This window comes from Motacilla alba, chromosome 21, assembly GCF_015832195.1.
Source record: "Motacilla alba alba isolate MOTALB_02 chromosome 21, Motacilla_alba_V1.0_pri, whole genome shotgun sequence".
NCBI lineage: Eukaryota > Metazoa > Chordata > Aves > Passeriformes > Motacillidae > Motacilla > Motacilla alba.
Genome location: NC_052036.1, coordinates 3,623,761 through 3,636,822, shown reverse-complemented (window position 1 = coordinate 3,636,822; position 13,062 = coordinate 3,623,761).

Here is a 13,062-nt window from a genome sequence, read left to right as displayed (position 1 = left end):
GTATTCAAGTAACTCTTTTATCACTCACTTCTGCGGAGATCTTTAAGTTCCCCACCTGAACAGTTGGTATTTCTATTTATGAAAACTTTCTTGCTGACTGCTGAAATTGGGATTTTACTCTTGAAACGACTGGTTAGCTCAATTATGGCCTGTTTCCTTCTCCCCTTTTAGATTTAATAGCTACAATTTATAAACGCCAGCCTTCCCTCTTGTTTCCTCATCCCCCACACCATCAGCAAAGCCAGGAGCCTTCTGATCTCCCTCTGATGGGGATCCAAGGTGGCCAGACCATTTTTTTGTTCACTTTTTGCCCTATTAAAAGAAAACACAAAACAAATTCACAAAACTCTCAATGCATTCCCTCCTTTTTCATCATTTTCCCAGCAGCAGGCCTCACAAAGTGCTCTATGGGATGCAGGAAAGCCCTCACCAGCCTGGGAGCCCCTCGGTTCCCTGATAATTTAGAGGATGCTCCTTTTCACATGGTTGTTTGTTCTTCCAAGCCTGGCTCAAAATATTAAAAAGCTGAATGGCTTTTTCTTCTCTCATTCATTTCAACAGCTCCTCTGAGGATTGTTCTGCTCCTGCCTTGTTCCTGGAAGTTTTCCCTCACTGGTTATTGTTGTTTGCACTTGTGGCTGGACAGTGCCTGAGTCCAAAACCTCCTGCCCTGCTTTTGGAAAATCAGCTTTTTACAGGCTGTGCTGATGGCAGGCACTGGGTGTCCCGGGTGGCAGTGACAGTGGGTGCTGGGTGTCCTGGTGGCAGTGACAGTGTGTGCTGGGTGTCCTGGGTGGCAGTGGCAGTGTGTGCTGGGTGCCCTGGGTGGCAGTGACAGTGGGTGCTGGGTGTCCTAGGTGCTGGTGACAGTGAGTGCTGGGTGCCCTGGGTGGCAGTGGCAGAGGGTGCTGGGTGTCCTGGTGGCAGTGACAGTGTGTGCTGGGTGTCCTGGGTGGCAGTGGCAGTGTGTGCTGGGTGCCCTGGGTGGCAGTGACAGTGGGTGCTGGGTGTCCTAGGTGCTGGTGACAGTGAGTGCTGGGTGTCCTGGGTGGCAGTGACAGTGGGTGCTGGGTGCTCTGGGTGGCAGTGACAGTGGGTGCTGGGTGTCCTAGGTGCTGGTGACTGGCAGTGCTGGGTGCCCTGGGTGGCAGTGGCAGAGGGTGTTTGTTATCCTGGTGGCAGTGACAGTGGGTGCTGGGTGTCCTGGTGGCAGTGGGTGCTGGGTGTCCTAGGTGCTGGTGGCTGGCAGTGCTGGGTGCCCTGCATGCCCGGGGTAGCAGTGGTGGCACATGCTGGGTGCCACAGGCGCCCTGGGTGACATTTCCAGGGGATGGTGTGTGCCCTGGGTGCCCTGGGTGGTGGTCACAGGGGGCACAAGTGTGTGCCCTGTGTGCCCTGTGTGCCCTGACTGGCAGTGGCAGTGACGATGGCAGTGCTTGGTGGCAGCACTGGGTTTGCCCAGCAACGAGGCATGTGGAGCCATGGCTGGAGTCCATCACAGCAGTCCCACCTCAGGGCCCCTGGGACACTGAGAGGAGCTCCAGGGCTGCTCATCCTGGCTCGTGGGCCAGCCCAGCTCCTCAGCTGGAGATGATGCTCTGGTTAGCTCCGTTATCCCTCTCCTTTGCTAACAGAGCCCGGGTTCTGTACGGTTTATTAATATTTATTTAGTCTGTTTGAAACCTAAGCCTGTTGCAGGAGACTCGGGATACATCTACAAGGATTTTATCTCCCAGCTCAGGTGCTGCTGCACCATCAGAGGGCAAATGGAGTGTGGCAAAGGGATTCCCCTTGGAGGTGGTGGCTGGTGCTGAAACTCAAGTCCATGGGATCTGCTCCTGCACCAAGGTCACACACCTGTCCCCAGGGTCTTCTCAGCACAGCTCTGGTTCCCACAATCCATGCCCTTCCACTTTTAGGCATCTATTCTGGCTAAAACCTCAGGGACAGCAAGGGGCTTCTGCCAGGACACAGAGTGAGCAGCCCATGGCAGGGTGATGAGACCCTGACCCACAGCAGAGCGAGCCCTCTTTGGAAAGAGCCTGTCAGTGCCCTGGAAAAGTCAGGGATGGGAAAGGAGAGTAATAAAGGAGCTTTTCCGTGAGTTTGATAAGCAATAACACGCTGCAGGCTTGAGGTGAGCGGCGCAGACGTTGGCTATAACGAGCTGAGTGGCCTCTCAGGAGGATACAGGAAATCAAGTTTAACATCAATTTTTAACTCTTGCTCTGCATTATTTAATAAGTGGTTTGAAACCTGCCTGGCATCACGAGAGGTTGGAACTCGTTCCCGTGCTGGAAGGAGGAAAAAAAATAATATTTTGTTTTGCAATTAAAGGAGCGTCCCCTCGGCCGCAGAGGCGGCATTGATCGGGGTTTATAAAGAGCCCCTGGCAAAGCTTTTCTGCTCCTTTAATGAGATCGAGCAAAGGTGGAAGATGCAGGAGCTAATCTGAATCAGGGTGCCCTTGGCTGGTGCACACAGCTAAAGAGGTTTGGAACGGCCAAAAAATGTGTCCTGTCCTGTCTGGTGGGCAGCAAACAGAAGCAGCCTCTGCTCTGTGCCTCACCTTCACAGGCACTCATCACAAACCCTTGTTAATTTACTTCTGCCAAGCTGTTACAACATCACCCAGGACTGCTCTCTGAATCACCGTGTTGGGGTGTTTGAGCTGTATTTTCCCTGGCTGGTGGCTCTTCCCAGGAAGGAATTCCTGGCTCTTTGCTGTCTGCAGCTTTTCATTGCAAAAACCCCACGTGGGGAGTGCGGAAGTTCACAAAGCTGCTGAGGTGACCCCAAACCAGGGTGTTTTTGGCAAAGTGGCATCTTCCTGCTGCATCAGACCAGGGATGGTGAGAGGAATCGTGCAGCATCACTGCTGTCCCCAGAAAGGTGGGGTGTCTGTGTCTCCCCATCACCAGGCAGGACACAGGCTCCTCTCCAGCTCCTGCTCGTGAAGGGTTTGACTTTTCAGAGCTCTCCAGGTATTTCCCAACTGGAATAAAACTCACCTTTAACATTTTATGGAGGCATCAAGCCGTTGATGCTTTTCTATCCCTGTTTTAAGGGAAGTTTTATTAGGTCAGTCCATGGATTTTTCAGTTAAAATAATTGGTGTTTTACACCGTGGGCATCAATACAAATGTAAACACCAGCAGGAACGGCGGCGATGCGTGTCCTGGGTTTGGCTCCCTGGGCTGAGCTGCTCTCAGGCTCTCTAAGGAGTGATAGAGCAGTGTAGAAGGGGGCTGACCAGCTCTCCGTGGATCTTTACCACCAAAGCCCACCCTGTGCTGAGCCTGGAGCTCTCCCGTCTCTGCTGGGACCTGGGAGGTGTGACAGGACCCATCCTGGTGACGGGAGATGCTCTGAACTGAGAGGACAGGGATGAGTATAGCAACCACTCTCAGGCTGGGAGGAGTGAGTAGCTCTTCCATCCTCAGCTGGATAACAGCTTCCAGCAGCTTCTGGAAGCCCAGTTCCAGCTGGAATGTCACACCAGGACGTGGCATTCACTTGTACTGCTGCATCCCTCCCTACCTGGGCAAGTGAACTCACACCAGGCTCTCCGGCAGAGGGGGAGGGAGGCTCTATATGCTATTCCATACTTCCTCCTCCATTTAGATGGATTAATTGACCTTTAAAAATGTGCCCAGAAAATAAATGACCTAATAAAATGAATTATCCTCTTCCACAGTGCTCAAAATCCACTGTAACTTGAGAGGAGACTAATGAAACATTGAAAGCATTGAAGAAACGACTAATGAAAGAAATAACCCTAATAAAGAATAATTGATTAGTCATTTGAAAGCACTGCAAAGGGTGGGGTGAAGGCTCAGCTGGGCCACAGCCCAGGGCGGTGTGGACTGGCTGGGAGACCCATTTTCCCCCCATTTCTGCTCCTCTGGTGACAGGCAGGAAAGCGGGATCTGCTGCTGAGGCTGGTGTGGGACCTGAGTGCCACCAGCACGTGCTCATCTCAAAAAAAATCCTTCCTTGCAAAAAATTAAGGGTTAAAGAAAAGCTGGATGAGACCTCTGGAACTGCTGCCACTTCTTTAATCGTAGTTTCCAAGAATTTAGTAAATTGAGCATGGAAGAGGGAAGCTGGCACTGCTGCCATAGCCTCCTTGGGCTGGAGTGACTTTGTGCTTGGTTTTTGGCACCACAGAGCCCTTATCTCACTGACCTAAGCCTGTGCCTTAATTTTTACGAGCTCCTCGGCGAGGCTGGTGGAGCAGAACGACAGCAGTATATCCCAGTTCAGAGAGGGGATATTGTTCCCAGGATGGGAAATAAAAGTGGAAATGTCCACAGTGAATTTACAGCTGGCGATAAGCAGGGTTTCACCAACAGTCCCCCAGCAAATTCTGTTTATTGTCAGCTTCTCGCTGCCTGGAGCTGCGTCCAGGACAGAACAATCCAGGGACACTGCAATTGTCTCTCACCAACCTGCCCTGCGCTGCCTGGGAATGCTCCTGCTGCTCCTCCCGGCCTCCTGGTGCTCATCCTGATGCTCATCCTGATGCTCATCCCTCTGCAGCAGTAACAGGACCAGGGAGCCTCTCCCTGAACGCCATCTCTCGTTCTCGGTAACCCAGCTGAGCCGGGGGAAGAGGAGCATCCCCTCTGTCCTGACTCCCTGTGAGTGACACCTGACACCGCGTTCTCCTGGCACAGGAGATTCCAGAATTGTAGGAGGGATCTGTTGGGGAGGAGGCTGCAGAGTCTGCCTCGGATTTAAACAACCCCCTTGGTCCTTGTGGAAACCCAGGGCACTGGGAATATTCCTCTGTCTGCTCTGGGGTGCCCTGACCCCCAGGGCAGCACTGACTCTGACCCTCATTCATGGAGAAAGTTTCCCAGACTGGAATCCACAAAAGTGTGGAATAGATTACAGAGAGCAGTGTAGGTGCATCACTTGGGGAGAAATTGAGGTTCTGGGATGTTTAGTGTGTTGTGGATGGGAGCAAGATGGAGGGCACAGGGTGTCATCCTGGGTTTCTTCTTCATGCTGCTTCTTCCTCCTTCTCCATGGGTTTGGGTGGCATTTTGTAATTGGGCAGCAAAGCCCACATTGGGGCTCTGTGGGATCAGTTATTGGGTTAAAAGGGGAAATAATCTAGGTGTCAGCTCTTAATTCTATAGTTTAGTCTCAAAAGACCCTGTAACAAGCGATTGTTGGCCATTTTTGTGGTGCTTTTCCAGCACACTGAGCCTGGTGTGGACAGCGTGCAAAACTTCAGATGACAATAAACAAGAACTTGAAGACTGAAAAAATCCTGTGGGTCTCCTTTTCCTGACACAGAACTGCTCCAGGAGGGTCTCCCCCGACAGAGGAGCCCCCTGGGAGGGCCCAGCCTGAAGCCCAGAGGTTGAGAAGTCAACAGTCCTGGCTGAGCCTCCCCTGCCACACTGCCACTGGCAGAGCCCTCGGTGCTACCCGCACAGGCTGCCAAAGCACGGATGCTTATTTACATATTTTCTTAAGCAGTCATTAGAAATTCTGCAAAAGAAGGTCCCGATGAAGTGCTCATTAATAATCCCCCGGCCTGCAGGTTGGTGATGCAGTTGTTTGCACAAGCAGCCATGTTCCACAATCCCACCAGGATGTTCTCCCGCGACGGTGCCATCCATAACTCTGTATTAAAAGTGTCACACGCAGCGTGCTCTCGTTCCTCAAACCTGCGCCTTCTGTTTGTTTATTTGTTCTTCCAGCACAAAACAATTCAACCTCCGCAGTTATTTTAAGCAAATCAGGTTTCGCTCAGCGTTTCATTTCCATTTTAAAATATGTCCTTGCAGGAGCTGCAGGAGGTGCGGGCGTTTCCAGCAAATCCATCCATCCCGGTTGAACTGTTTTTGTAAGGGTGTTATTAACACTGGCAGCCAGAGATGGGCTCAACAGGATGCCCTCTCTCCCAAAAGATGCCAAATGTGGCAAAAAATGGGGGCATGGGAGCAGCCAAGGCAGGGAGTGGAGCCCTCACTGGAACACAGCTCCAGGCACGGCGCTCATCATTTCCTCAGCCTGATTTTCTTCTCCTTGTCCCAATCACGACTGCCAGATTAGCTGGAGGTGAAAGGAATATTAAAACTTTAATAAAGTCGTCAAGACTGAGCCACGTCTGGGCTCTGTCCTTGTCTGAGTGTTACCTTTGGTTGGGGTTTAAATTTTTATAAAAGATGTCAGATCTGGACGGAGCTGGGAGGAAGAAATCAGGCTCTCAAGTAGTCACTGGTGTCCCGAAAGGGAGGAGCAGCAGCACGAGTGAACTCTGTACTGGGGGTGGGAATGCAGCTGGGTCTATCCAGGGATGCTTCCCTGCGAGAAAAGGCTTTGCCCTCTGCCCTCAGGTGTCCACAAATCCCTGTCAATCTGTAACTTTCATCAGTCAGAGCTTCTGCTGGGAAGATCCACGTCCTGTCTGCACAAGGCCCCTGAGAATTGGCTACAGAAGGAGCAGGGAAGCAGCTCCAGCTGCCGGATCAGTGTCCATAACTTCAGTCCTTGCCATTGATTTTCCTCCTGCGTGCTTGGCACATGATGTATCTGGCTAATAAAAGCTAAGTGGGAGCTACTGCTCCTTCCACAGAGCCCCAGTGCTGGTATCCCTCGACATCCTCATCCCCAGCTCCTGATGCCTCCAAAGTGACTCACTGTCATCTCCTGCACCTCTCCCCAGGGCTGGTGAGAGGCATCCCAGTGCCAATGATGGTGACCCTGGGTCTCTCACAAGGTGCAGCGATTCCCCAAAGCTGTTATTAGAATTGAAGGTCCTCAAACCCCGCTTGGAACCAAATCCTGGCCTTCCCCAGAGGGAAGGGAGCACTTCTCCTGCAGGTCTGGGATGTGCTGGCGGGGTTTGGGATGCAGCAGCTCCAGGTGCTCGAGATGCTGAGCTGTGCACCCAAACACCCTTCCCTAATTCCCTTCACATCCCTGTTTGTGCAGCCCTGGATGTTCCAGGCCAGTGATTAATCATGTGCCGAGTCTCAAATCACAACAAGCAAAAATTGAACCGTAGCTCAAAACCAGCACTGAGGTCATGGCTCGAGGTATTGAAGAACTGTCTATGAGGCACCATAAATCCTAATCTGGGTTTGTTAGGGCTTCATTAGGAGGGAACCCTCTTGGCTCTGGTGTGGCTGTGGCTTTGCTGCTGCCCACGTGCCTGCTTTGGCCCCCCTGGGAGCGGGAGAATTCCTCAGCCCTTCAGAGAGAGCACCAAGTCCTCTCCACGCGGCCTCAAGTGGAGACTCCTCATATTTCACACAGAAACTCATCTTCAAATCTCAGCATGACGAGGGCACTTGGCACTAATGAAATGAAAAATGTTTCTGTTAAGCAGAGAAGCTGTTAGGACAGCTTGAAGTATTGTGCTTCTCTGTCAACTCCAAAGTGGACCAATTTTCCACGAGGTTCTTACATATATTTGTTCTTAACCTTAAGAATATGATTGCAGGGATAATAACTCAATCCTGCGAGCAGGAGGGAGAGCAAACAAAGAGCTGCCCCGCTGTTTGCCTTGGGAAGAAAGAGCCCTGAGCTGCAGCTGCCTTTGCCCTGGGCATCTCCTGAATTCAGGCCTGAAACAGCCTCTTTGGGGGTCCCCGGCTGCAGCCCTGCTTGGCTGATTTTCTCTGGAGAAAGCAGTGTGTTTTCTGTCCTGGAGTGAGTAATGCCACGAGTGTAGGCACGGTGACAGAGCCTCACTAGAAATGAAACAAGATCATCCACCAGGTAGAGCGTAGGTAGGGAGCTCCAATTCATCACCGCTGAAATGACATTCCAATGCAAATTCCCCAGCTCTGTTGGCAATTCTTAATTGGCCAGTCTATCAAAACAGGTATCAGCGCTGTTCCATCCCAGGGATGTGATACTTCCCTCCAGCTCTCAGAAGTGGCTTTATGTGTTTTCCAAATTGTTCTTCGGCTTTGAAAAACCTAATGTAGCCTGAACAGCTGAAATGAAGGGCTGCAAACAGAGTGCCGGCTCCGTGCAGGATCCAAATCCCTGAGCAGCAGCATCCTGGTGGCTGGGGAGCAATAGCACAGAGCAAGGGTTATAAATTACCCAGGATCTCCTGCTTCTATTTTTTCCCCCCCCTTTTTTTTAACAAAAAAAGTGAATTTATGAACACGGACTTTGAATTATTACCCCAAAAAGGCACATTAGGTATTTTACAGCATATTTCATGTAGTTTCTCATCTAAAAAAAGGCAGACAGGCAGAGGAGTGTAAAGAACAAACTGTTCTTCACTAATAAAGTGTCGCCAAAGATAATCGGCAATTTCCTTTCACTGGAGAGCCTGTACATGGGCTGGGTATTTATAGCTCCTTGTCCAAGCTGGGCCCCTCTGTGCTCCCCCAGTTCCAGCCACCACCAGGCTCCCAGTCCCACTGGCTGCACTTGTGGGGGGAAATTTTCCTTTCTCCCAAGCTTCTCCAGGGTGACAAAAATCTCTATTAAGCCCTTCAGCAGAGCCTAAAGCCCGAGGATCTGCCTGACATTATGATATAGCTCGGAACAGCTCAAAATCCACCCTCGCAAAGTCCACGGGAGTAAGAGGATTAGAAGTGATGGGAAATTAAATGCCAGTTTCTCCAGAAGATGAGCGGAGGAGGCTCTACCGGTGCCCTCCTGGTTCTCAGAGATGCTGGTTGACAAAAATGTCCTTCCTGGGAGAAGGAACCAGCGCCGATTCCCTGAACTGTCCCTTCCCTCTTGCCCTTGGGTCTGTCCCAGCTGAGCCTGGCTGGGTTTTGCCTCTCCCAGAGATGTGGCCCTGGCATTTGGCTTTGCCTGCCCGGCCCAAGCTGCTCCTTCAGTATGAAGGGACAAGGTTTGCCTAAAAACATGTGGCTGAGGCAGCGAATGTAAATTGGATGTATCCATCTGCCATGAACTACTTGACCTGGAGAAGAGTTATGGCGGCTTTGGGAGCTGTTGGGGAGAGGAGAAACATTGGGCAGATCGGTTGGAGCAAATGGTAACGAGGATTTATGGGGTCTGCTGGTGGCAGGAGTTTATCTGGGCCCCTACAAAGTGCTCCTGAGAGAAGGGTATGGATGTGTAACTCAACAGGATGGCAGAGGCCACCAGGAGTGTCGCTCAGCCCAGCCTGGACACAAGCATTAAACTGGCCTCAACAAGAAATTAATGAAGGTACAAGGCTCCACGGTGGCTTCTCCACAGGAAAGCTGCTCATTTTGGGGTTCTTTGGAGCACACGCAGCACACAGGCACCAACTGGGCTGGCTGCAGCTGCCAGCACTGGCGTTTCCTTCTGCTCCTCCGAATCGTGGTGGCTGGAATCCGCCTCCCCGTATGTGGCAGCTTCCCAAAACTGTGCAATTAAACAAGTGGCTGGAAATGAAGCAGGAGAAGGGGCAGCTCTGCTGTGGATGCGGGAAAGGAAACAAATGTTTTCATATAAAGGGAGTTTACACTGCGTATAAATCTGAATGCCAGAAGCTTAATACATTGTGGACAGAAGCTGTTCCATCATTCCAGGGCTATTAAATTTTTTAATCAAACGCTTTAGCTATTAAACTGCTGAGGGTTGGCAAGGGCTGGCTCTTCCTGTAGGATAAACCCACCGCGGTCCAAACAAATACAAAATTAATTCCAGGTGCCAAAGCAATGGAGGAGTCAATATAAGAGTAATATTTCCTGGGGCCTGGCTGGTCCCATCCCACCTGCTGGGAGGTGACCTGAGGTTTGGGGGCCTGGGTGTCTGTCCAAAGCCACCCAGGGAGCATGTGGCAGACCTTTGCAAGGAGTGGGACTCTCCTGCCCTGCTCTGCCCTGCCTCCTCCCAGCAGGAGCACCTGGGCACTCTGAGGGGGATGCTGACCCCGGCTGTGGCCCAAGTGTCACATCTGGGAGGTCTCACACCCGGAGGACAAGAGCTTCTCCTGGACTGACACAGCCCAGGGGAGGAGCTGCTGCTGCTGCTGGCTGCTCTCATCTGCAGCTCTGCCCTTGTCAGCTGGGCTGCACAGCTAGATGCCCTGCTAGCCCTAACCAAAATATGCCTGGGAAAGTCCATGTCCCGTGTCCAGCAGAGCTCCAGCAAGGCTGGTGCCACAGGACAGCCCGTGCTGAGCCCGTCGGGCTCACCAGCTCACTCATCCAGCACTGCTGAGGAGCTGAGGGCAGGGGCACTGACACACTGCCATGGAAAGAACCAACACAGAAAAGAAAGAACCAGCAAAGAAAGTATCTGCAGCCTGATGGTTAAAGCTGGTTTTAAGGATACAGAGAAAATTCATAGTGGGTGAGAAATGTAGAGGTTCACCTTGATTAAGTCACCCGAACACGGTGGCTTGCTGCACTCCTGCTCTGGAGGCTGGGCTGGTCGTTACTCCTCGTGACACTGCCCACGTTTCCTGAGCTGAAAAGGTGCTGGGAACAGCTCTCCCACCTTGAGATGTGCCTGCCTGGCCTCTCTGCTGTGTGGCTGAGGCAGGAGCGTGCCCATCATCCCAGTGTCTTCTCTCCCAAAATAACCCGTAACTGATGGCGCAGCAAAGTTTCAGGGAAGGAGGCAGCAGGTAATTATGAATTCCTGCCTGGACCTTGGCTTCTTCCCTCACATACTGATACCCTTGTAGGTTTTCCCTCAGGCAGAGCTGTAGCTGTGGATTTGCTCTTTATCCCTCTAAACACATAATCCACCCCGAACCCCGCTGGTCCCTTGCAGCTCATCCTGACAAGGCAGCACTGCATGTGCCTAATAACCCATTCTTTTAAAAAACATTTGATTTTATCCCTTCTAATTGTTTTTTCCTGCAATCTTGAGGGGAAAAAAAAAAACAAACATGTAAAGCTGCCAGCTTTCAAGCCTAAGAAGCTGGATCTTGGAGCTCCTCGAGTTCAGGAGGGAGGTTGTGCAGGTGTGGGATGGGTGGATGGACAGATGGATGGACATGGACAGAGCTGAGCTGTGGGGCACACTGGCTTTGCCTCATCTCCTGATGTTTCCATGGGCTCCAAGCCTCTCTGGGTGCCCCAGCAGCCCCAGCACTGCTGGTGTGGTGCAGCAAAGACACATCTGGGAGGTCACTGGGGATGGCCAAAGTTACTTGCTCACGGCAGCTGCAGGTAAAGCAGGAGACTGCTTTCTTGATTCCCCCACCAGAACCAGCTGCACACCACTCCCATCAGATCCCTGACTTCTTTTTTTCCTTGATCACCCCAAAATATACGTCATTCTGTGTCTTTTCACACACAAACCCCAAAAGTTTTTGTCCTGGATTTCCAGGCATTGAAAGAAATCTGGAAAAGATTAAACCTCATTTCAAGGTCTCCTGGGTGGAGGAGTTGCTTTCTCTGTCCTGAACCTTTCTGCAGGTGCTCAGCTGTTAGGTTTTAAATTGTGGTCTTGTAGATCCAAGGCTTCCCTTGGCCATGCTGGAGAGCCCTGCAGGTGCTGTCACATCCTGATGGTGCCACATAGCACGTTTCCATCCCAATCCCATCCCCCATGCCTGCCCCTTTGGTGCTGACATGTTCACCACTTTCATTACATCCTGTACAATTAAGCTTAAAAAATACAGAATGTGATCAAATTAGAGTAAGGGCCGAGAATAGACGGAGGCACTTAGCTGGGAAATGGAAGCGTGAGCATGGAGCACAGACAGGCCCTGCAGGAAATCGAGCTGAGTTTCAATCACTGTAATGACACCTTGTCCAGCCATGCAGGGAGAGCAGGAGCTGGAGCCTGGAGCAGACAGCAAACACAGACCAGCTCTAAAATTTGGTTATGGGCAGGAGGAGGGATTACCTGAGGAATGCAGGTGAGGGAGTTGAGGATCCTGGACTGCCAGCAGCTTTCCTTGTCCTTCCTCCAGCATGCACAGACCTTGCCAGTGCTCAGCACCCCCCAAAGAAAGGTCACCCAAGCATCAATGTTTTACCATTCATGGAGCAGCCTGGAGAGCACGGACCACCTCCAGAACCAGGCAAAGTCCTGCAGGATGTGTCTCAGGAGCCCCGAGATGGGTGAGAACAGAAGTGGTGGCTGTGTGCTCATCCTGGAGTGGGAACATCCAGTGGGCTTTGGGATCATGCAGCTCTTGGGTCTGAGTAGCTGCAGCAGCAGAACGGGTGATGCCCTCAGCTCTGGGGATTCAGTGGGGGGAGGTTCAGAACACCTTGAGCTGGTGTCACCATTGCACAGGTGACACCAGCTGCTGTTCATGGCTCAGGCAAGCAGGGCACTGTGTAATCAGTGTGTGCAAGGAGGGTGATGTGGTTACTGCTTATCAGAGATCTTCAGCCGAGCTGAGGTGATACACGTGGCTTTAGGGACAGGGGAGTATTTTTCTTTTAAATAACAGCACCTACATGTTTAATTTAGGTAGCACAATAACCATAAACCCTAGAAAGCAATGCTTCGTTTTAATAATTCATCTCCCCAAGTTTTACTGTGATTGATCAAAGATATTAAATTTAATAAGAGAATTTATCAAGGTTATCTGATGTCAAAATAAAAGAGCACCAGGGCTGTGTTCCCTGGCCAGGGGACTTTGTGTGTGTGTGTGTGTGTGTCCACATTGTATATCCAGGCATCACATGGGGGAGAGGGAAAACTGAGGTCAAGCTGCTGCAGTTTCTTGGGAGAATCCTTCAGGAGTGCCTCCTTGGGAGAATCCTTCAGGAATGTCTCCTTGGGAGAATCTTTCAGCTCTGGCTCCAGCTTCTCATCCAGTTCCCAGTGGAGGGGCTGAACCACATCCCCTCTGGCTGCAGGCTCTGATCCCGGTGTTATTTTTGCATCAATGCCAGACCCCTGCATGGTACCACGGACCCTCCAGTGTGAAGGTGCCTGCAGATCCAGCAAGGAAAGGAATACCTCAGGAATGCCAGGGAGAAAGGGCTGGCAGTGCTGGGGATGCTCACAGGGACAAGGGCAGCGAGGAGCAGTCGGGAGCTCACCGAGGGCAGAGCCAGAGCCCAGGCTCTCCCCTGGCACTCAGAACTGGATGAGGAGGAGAGCAGGAGCAGAAATCAGGATCCCTAATTAACGTCCCCAGGCACTGGCACTGACACCAGG